The sequence below is a fragment of the Symsagittifera roscoffensis genome, chromosome 4, assembly GCF_963678635.1.
Source record: "Symsagittifera roscoffensis chromosome 4, txSymRosc1.1, whole genome shotgun sequence".
NCBI classification, from domain to species: domain Eukaryota; kingdom Metazoa; phylum Xenacoelomorpha; order Acoela; family Convolutidae; genus Symsagittifera; species Symsagittifera roscoffensis.
The window spans coordinates 45,009,201-45,018,167 of record NC_087065.1 but is presented as its reverse complement, the minus strand read 5'-3'; positions in this window follow the sequence as shown (position 1 = coordinate 45,018,167).

The window sequence follows — 8,967 nt, the reverse complement described above, 5'->3', positions numbered from 1 at the left end:
CTTAGTTCCCGTAGCCCAAAAATTTAGGTTTATTTCAAGTTGCTGTAAGCCCTATGGTTGAGACGCCAAAGCCCGGAAGTTCGATTCCAGTTGAGACCTACTTTTCTTGGTGCAAGCAATTTTGTTCCGAATATTTAGGGTTTTTGTGGCAATTTTTAGTGACTAAAACATTTTTTTGAATTTTTTGTCGTTTGATTTAATTCATAGTCATTGATATGTGTATCGCAAGTGGTGCAAAGCTCAGCTTATCCTCTGTATGAAAAAATGGTTTTAGGTTTTTCCAATTTCCTCACTCGACTTTCAATATGTGAAAATTATTGTATCTGCTTGTTTTCCATATATTCAAAATTAAAACTAATGGCCTGATTTTAGTCGCTTTCTTTAAAATTTTCGCAATTTCTTTGAAGTTTTATTTGAAATACTCAAGTCAGATTGTCTGAAAGTAACTGAAAACAATTTTTCCTTATTCGGTCACTCCGTGATGAGGGACGCAAAACGACACAATCTCTAAACAAACTGTCTGATAAATGATCATACCATCACTTGATTACCCGCGGATGTAGGTGCTCACTTTATGCTTGAAATATTTCTTGAGCACGGTCAAAACATACCTCGAGCACGTTAGAAAATTACCATTTGACCAACGGTCTTTCGGAGTCATTTTTTTTTGAAATGTCAACATATTTTTTAATATGCAAGACTCCAATTGCAAGCCAGTATTCAAAGAAATGGAAAATAGCTAAAAGTTCATCTCTCAAAGCATTTAAGTTGCAAATGACTATTATTATTTTATATTGATAAGAAAACATCATGAGATGTTACCAAAAAACTTAAACTGCAACGTTTAAATTTAGATGAACCATGTTTTTTGGAAGTCAATCATATCCGAATTTGGTCGAGTACGGTCAAAACATATTTTGCTTGTGTAGAGCTTGTTTGTTTTTGTCGAGCACAAACGAAACATATCTTGCTTGGGTCGAGCACGGTCAAACACATTTTTCCGTCGAGCACAGTCAAAATATATCTTCCTTCGGTAGCGCACGGTCGAGCACATTTGATTCAGTCAAGCACAGTCAAAACATACCGAGTTTTAGTCAAGCACAGTCAAAACAGCCAAAATTTGGTCAAAACGATGGAAACACCAATTTTGGTTTTGGTCGAGACGGCTGGAACATGAAATGAACATCTCGACCCGGGTACTGGTCAACTGAATATTGTTTTTTCAAGGCATTCGGTGACAGAAAAGAATTAACTATGAGAAACAAACCAATTTTTAGCTCTCTTTCGAGCAAGCAAGTTTCCGACCTACGTGCTAAAAATATATTTTATGCTGTACCTCCAAGCACTAAATGAATAGCTTTTTCCTCAAAATACCACTTACATCAGAGAAACGGTTCATATGGTTAAACAATTGAATCCCATTTCAAAGCTTGAGTTTTGATTGAAGCAGTAAATCTCGGCAATCCAAGCTGACTATTAAAGGTATTCCACTATACAAACGTTGACGACCAGGTTTCTTTGAAAAAAAAAGCATAAAATGAAAATTTTATACATATAAATGACTTGAACCAACAATTTGTAATTTGACTTTCGAAGAAAGTAAAGAAAAATATGCTTGATGCAGTTTTTTGAAGGGAGAGCGTGTAGGAATTGATCCGGAAATCATTGGATTGCCAAGCAAACAAGTTTGCACCAGAATAAAAAACTGATTGCATAGCTTCTGGATTGATACTTTTTCATAGATGCTGGGTTTCATACGAGAATGGTTCATGAGTTGCAAAATATTCGCACTCATTACCCTTCCAAAAGAAATTGAGACCTTCTAATAGGTCATAAAAATTCGACTCGAATTTTAGCATTTCACATTTTAATTTGACAAGATAAGGTTTGCTGTACGGGGAAAACTTCGACACCAATTATGTCATCAAAACATCCAAGGTTTTGCCCTGATATACCAATAGTCTTATTGTTCCGACTTTCGACGGATTATTCATGCTTGGGGTGATTTGTTTTTTTTTAGTCATTTTTCGCCGATCGAAATGATAGTTTTTAACAAGAATCTTTCATATAGCAAGAATATATTGAATTTTGGGCGTCTGAAAATTGCCAATTTGGCTATGCTGTGAACTAATTTATGCGCGCTCTGAAGAGTTTAATGTTAACGCCAAAAGTCTAATGCGATTTATTTTTGCGCAGCAAAATATCCCGCACAGCAAAATTATTCCAAAAAGAATTGAGGCAAGCTAATCAGTCGCACTTATAATATCGTCCAAAATATATGATTTTAAAATATATTCATTAGCAACAACTATTTGATACCGATTAAGGTGCAGTCGAAATTTTGCTTTGCCCTGATATACGAACAGTATTGGGCTCTTTTCCAGTCTCCCCCCTTTTGTTTTTTCTGAATTCCCTTAAATTAAAGTCTAATTAAATTGACTTTTGATGTTATAAACTGCATGAAAACGTGTCAGCGTGAAAAGGTGAGCAAGTTTGTACAATGCTTCTAATATGCAAATTGCCGTGTGAACAATTTTTGAACATCTTTATTTTGTAACTTTACGAGGGGGGTGTGAAACTGGAACAAAGCCCAGTATTGTTGTTCCGACTTGATTTGAAAAAATATTTTACCGGTGATCTTCTTTCGTAAAGCTATAGGGGTTCAAAGATTGCCATTTTGGCCAATTTGGGACAATTAATGCGCGATATATTTCGCGCTATTAAAGCGTAAGCGGGATTTACTACGTCTTAAAAATCGTTCCAAATTGGTTCAGGGAAGAATATATGCCATAATTGATTTGTTAATAGGAGCAAATTCTATCACTTTATACTTAATATGGTGTGTGGGGTGATGTTTTTACAAAAAATCTCAAATTTTTTAGAAAAAAATTTTAATTTTATTTTATTTCATTTAAATTTTCCATGTTATTACTGCTGCATAGACTTTAAAAGGCAGTCGGAACATTCAGGGCTTCGCCCTGATACGAGCAGTCTTGTTTTGTTTAGCGGCATTTGCTTGTGTATTGGAAAATGAACTTTTTAGCTTTTATCAAATACCCTAAAAACCCTCTTAACTCATAATTTGAAATCAGATTTTTTTTGGCGCATATATCTCACTAATCGAAATTCATTTTCAATACTTTACAAATAATTGATTTGTCATAATTTAATTGAACTATTGCTAATAGTATTTTTTTTGTTCCGTTACAACCACTCCAAGCATCCATAATCCTAACCAAGAAAATCGGATTTAAAAAAGTACAAACAACTCTATTGAAGTGATTAAAGTGTTTCCCGCAAATGATCAATTCGATGCGTTTTCTTTTCACTCATCCCAATAAAGTTGAATCTGAATTTCATATTAAGGAGGGCGTTCGGAATTTTTTGTAATCTTTGCAGATCAACCAGCTACTCCTGTTGTAGGCTCAGAGTCTCTTTTTACTCCCCCATCTACATAAACATCTTTTTATGGTGTAACGAGGGGTTTTACAAGGTTGAGTAAGAAAACCAAATATGTTTCCCATGGCATAATTAGTCCATATATCATTTTTGAAGAATGTGAACAAAATGTTAACAACAACGTGAAAGAATGTGAACAAAAAACTTTGAAGGTGGGGAAGAGAAAAAAAAAGAGCCTGTACAGTAGCTCAGAAATTCCCCGTCACAATTTTTTCATCAAGCTTTTAGCTCACATGGTCATCAGTAAAACAAGCAGTTCTTTTCCTCTCCCATCCACCTTTTGTTTTCAGTTATTAAAAACTATTTTAACGCTGTCAAAAATCAATCAAACTTGGCATTGTGAACAAACTAACAATTATGAACAGAAAATATCCATGCCTTACATCGCATCATTATGCATTTACCCATAATAACACGTAAAACTACTTGAAAAAGAGAAAGTTTGAAGTTTTGGGAGGAGGAGCGAAGGCAAAAAAGCATTTGATTAGCTCTAGCGCCTAAATAGTTAAGAGTTTTCACCCTAAACGAATTGACGATAAAGGTGAGAGCTCCCCCAGCCAATCTAAGTTAACTTCCATTGATCCACCAAATTTCGCTGGCATAAATTTGTTTCAAAGGAAGGCTTTTTGGAGGGGGGACTCGCGAGGTTCTCGACTTATGTTTCTTTTTTGACTCGTATTCGATATATTTCGATTGTTTCGACTTTTTTACCAAAAAAACTAGGTATGTGCTCGGCACACCCGCACTCAGTAGAAAGAGAAAGTAATCGATTATGTTACATTTATAATTGTACTTAAATCAAAATTATAATTATTTATAAGCTCCAAGTTTAGATGTTCAAGCAATTTATAAACCATTGTGATAATAAGATTATTAGTGAAATTATAATAAATTATAATCTATTATAATTGATTATAATTTTTCCGAAACACTTTCAGTGATATTATAATTGATCGTAATTCATTATAAATCAAAATTAGGTATTCTTTGAAAACAAAATCCCTGAAATGAGATTTATTGTCACATCTTAAATCAGCTGAACACAAAACTTTTCCATTTTTCCACAAAACAAAAGTTTCATGGAGAACCTTTCATATTATTTGAAAATTTCCCGCGGTAGGTGAAAAAAGAATTCGTCCAAATAAGTCATTAAACTAAATCTGATTTTTGGAAAGAACTTAAAATGTGCATCATGAAACAACTCTAAACGAATAAAAGAAAAAAAGGTGTAAATTTGAATTGATTTGAACACTGCTAAAACAATTTTCCCTTTTTTCACATAAACCAACTTATGCGAAAAGCATAAAATAAAAGCAATTCAGATGCAAGGCCAAAGACAAAAGGGGCAAACAAAAGGGATTATAATAGATTACAATGGATTTTTTGTGCGAACCTTATGATTTGGTAATTGGGATAAAAATAATCAATTATAATCAATTATAATCGATTCTAATTGTATCAAAAAAGTAGATGAATTAATAAGCGATTATTTGTGATTGTAATATGATTTTAAAAAAACTATAATCAATTTCATCTCATTAAAATTAATTTTTTCTCAAATTTAGTTCAATTGATCAATTGATCCTTAAATCTTAATACAACCGATTATTAACGCTTGAAAATAAATGCGGGTAGCTTGAAGTGCAAGTTTCGACTGTGCTTGATCTATGTTTCGAATTCTTGGCTGAACAAAATACGTTTCCACTGTTCTTTTTCTGAAGGCATACTTCCGAAACAATTGCATAACAACAAGGACAATCTGTTATTCCGTGAAGCGACAAGTCGTAACAGGCGACAATTCGTAACATTAGTTTAGGCCGCAAACACTAATTTATGCGCACTATTCCTTTTGTGCCAATTGTAATCGCAGCGGAGCAAGGCAATGCCCTGTTACGAATTGTCGCTTGTTATTCTGACAAAAGTAACGGAATGTGTGTAACGAAAGTAACGGAATATTTGTGCTCGGGGTGGTATGTTTTTATTCAGACAAATTTCGACTTTTTAAGTAGCCATGTTTGACAAAAACTTTAAAATAACCGTTCAAAACACTTTGTTGTCCTGAGCTTAAAATTAAACAGACATTTCACCTGCGATCATTTTTTGTGGTAGTTTAAATATTGCCAATTTGACCAACTTGACCAACGCGATATATTTGATGCTATTAATACGCAAGCGGAGATTTATTTTGTCTTAGAAATCGTTCCAATTATTGAAGGAAGCTTATTTGCCATAATTGATTTGTAAATAAGATCAAAATCTATCTTTTTGTGTTTTATATGGCTCACATTAAAACAAATAGTTTATTTATTACATTTAATTTTTTCATGTTATTACTGCGCCCTAGACCTTAAAAGGCAGTCGGAACATTCAGGATTTCGCCCTGATACGAGCAGTCTTCTTACAAATCGTCGCCTATTACGAATTGTCGCCCTCCCTGTTATTATGTTTTCTGCATGACAATATTAATTTATTAACGGTAATCTTATTTTCGGTTTGTGCTTTTGGGCTTGTTGGCCCACCCCAGCTCGACTGACGGTTGACCCAACAATTGTAATTGGCAGTCAACTTTGTATTCGATTTGAGGCTGCTTCTCGACCGCGGAAACTTAGTCGCAAAACTACACTTGCTGGACAAAGTCTAAAGTTAAGACGATCACCCCGACCCGGGGGTGCAATCGCCCCACCTGCACTAAGTATATTTCTAAAGCATTTATCTGATCAGTTAGTTAACCAGTGTATTAACCAGACTGCTCGTAACATGACCAAACTTTGAAAGTTCCTACTGCCACTCAAAGTGTCTGCAGTATTGTAGTAGTTTTCAACCTACGTAACAAACAAACCCTAATGGTGTCCGCCAAAAAATTAAATTCTCTATAAAATATTTTTTATTAATAGACAGTTTTGATAAATGTAACAGCTTTTGCATTTAGAGCTTCTTCACTTTTGTGATTTTTATTTTTCCGGCACTCCAATTGGTCGCAAAGGAATTATGTCGAAAAGGCGGATTTCAATTTTTTTTGTCGACTTATTTTAGTGAATCATTTTGATTTTCCAAGTGCTCCTAAATCAGTATGCGACCACATAAAAAATGCGAGGAGTATTGGTTAAAAAAGATATCCAGCTATACATCTCCAACTACTTATGTTTTAGTTGGAGGTTGATGCGGAGACAATTTTTTTTGAAGACGACTGCTCTTTACAGGGCAAAACTCCGAACGTTCTGACAGCCCTTCAAGGTTTCAGCAGCAGTTTTAAATCTACATAAAAAATAATCCCTGTTGATGTCCATTGAAAAAGTACATTTTAAAAACAAAAATTATCAACAGGAAGTTCTTCTTCCTTATAACTTAAATGCATTTGATAAAAGAATATTTGATGCAAACAAATTTTCCTCGCTTTTGATATTTCAATTTTCAGGCACTTAATCAATGAATCAAAATAGAAATGCCTCCTTATGCTTACAGAAGGATTAGCTGTTGAGCAGCCTCAATTTTTTTTCCAGTTTTTTTAAAACAAATTGATTTTTTTCTAAGCAACGTTTTAATTGAAATATAGTAGTTATTAACCCAAAATTTGGTAATTTGGCAATCTTAAATGCTCATTATTTTATAAACGTTGGTCGAAGGTGAATTAATTTTCTGAGCTTCGAGTCAGAGCGTTGATATTTGTCAGATACTAAAAAAAAACTTAGCCAAAATGGATTAATGAAAAGTTCGCAATTGATTTGAAATAAAACATCCCAAGCAAGAGACGGATATGGGTTTTTAAGGGGCGGATTTCAAAAAACATTCGAATTTTCAAAAAACATTCCTAATTGATTTTCCAAGCTCTCTCCAATCACTATGAGACTCTACCTTATCAATTATAAGACCTTACTATGACCAACAGAAAGTTTTGGTCAAAAAATTGTATTATTTTGGTAAGCTCCTCCCTAAGAGTTAATTTAATTTGGCGCCGAAGGCGTAATAGAAAACCCTTAAGGTCGGTCAGGCAAGAAAAATTGTCATATAATGATACCGAAAGACGAACATTTTGAGTGGTCAGAAGGCCCTCCTCGCATGAATCCGCTTCTTAATTTTTTTCGAATTGAGGAGCAACAAGAGTAAACGACTGCTGTTTAAAAATCTCAGAAACTTAAGATCTATTACGGTAGAAAAAAATTGCATAGATAAAAACGAATTTGGATTGAACAATAAAAATGTAATGGACCAATTGCAACTATTAGTTATCTCTCAAGTAATTTTGTATCATTTTTATCATCAACCACATTAACAATGCAACCTACATCTATATGGTTCAGACAGCAAAATTTAAAATAAGATTCATTCAATGATTCGCCTCTCGAATTGCACGCACTGACAACTTTGAGCTTAAAATTGATAGAAATCAATTTTTCTGCAGATAAAAAACGGTTTGAAAACCGATTTACGATAGCCCGCCCAATTAGATACGTCAGTCAATTTAGAACGGTTTAAAAAGATTTTCACAAAGAAACAAAAATTGATTTTATTGCTTAAGAAATTGATTTGAATCGATTTACATGGATTTTTGCAAGGCAGTGAAGTTCATCAAAATCTCGAGAAACTTAATCAATTGTTTCTAGTCCTTTTGTTTCGATAGTTGAGCTAACTTTTAGACTCAAAAAAGTCTCCACTGGAGCTACAGAGAGAAAGAGTCACTCGAGGAGAGTTTTTCACCGCAAACTATTGTGATGAAGGGAATCATTTTCGAGCTTTCTAAATCTAAGGGCGCCCGCAGTATGAAAAGTAAAGTTATGCAAATTTTTTCCAAATGTCATTTTCTTTATCAACGTTCAAGGCTAAATTTTAATAGGCAAATGACCTATACTTGAATAATTCAATCTAGAACAATTCATTTTTGGTGCAACAAGTTTTCTAGTTAATTATAGTCAGGGTTTTTTTCAAGCCAAACATCAACAGGAAAGACAAATCTATAGCATTTTTTAAAATTTTACATTGAAGTTTTTCTGTTCTGTAATAACGGAGAAAATCTAGAGAAAATCGGAATAGAATCTTTTTATACGACGGCTTTTTAATGGCTGCCCTAAAAAGGTTATTTTCGCACTTACTTTGCACTTTCTTTTTGTTAAGTTTTCTCCTATGCGCATTTTTAAAAACTAAGTGATGTATTTCTCTTTGAATATCATGCTATAAGGAACACTTAACTTGGATCAGTTAGTTTTGGAATCATTCAATTTGCCGTACAAGCTACATGTTACAAAACCCATTAATTTTCAAAAACGGTTGCAGGCAAAATTTGTTCTTGACTTTGACCGCAGAACACGAAGTCTTTTAAATATTTCACAATTTTAAGCAAAAAATCAAAATAAGAAAATCGCATCAATTAAAAAAAACTTCATTCCTCACAAACGATCATTCCTCGCAAAATTCTGAGGGGTTTAAAAATTGTCAAAAACACTCGTTTGGAATGAAAACTTGGAGAGATACGCGTGGAGAGATGAAATGAGGAACCAATATATAGATTTTTCT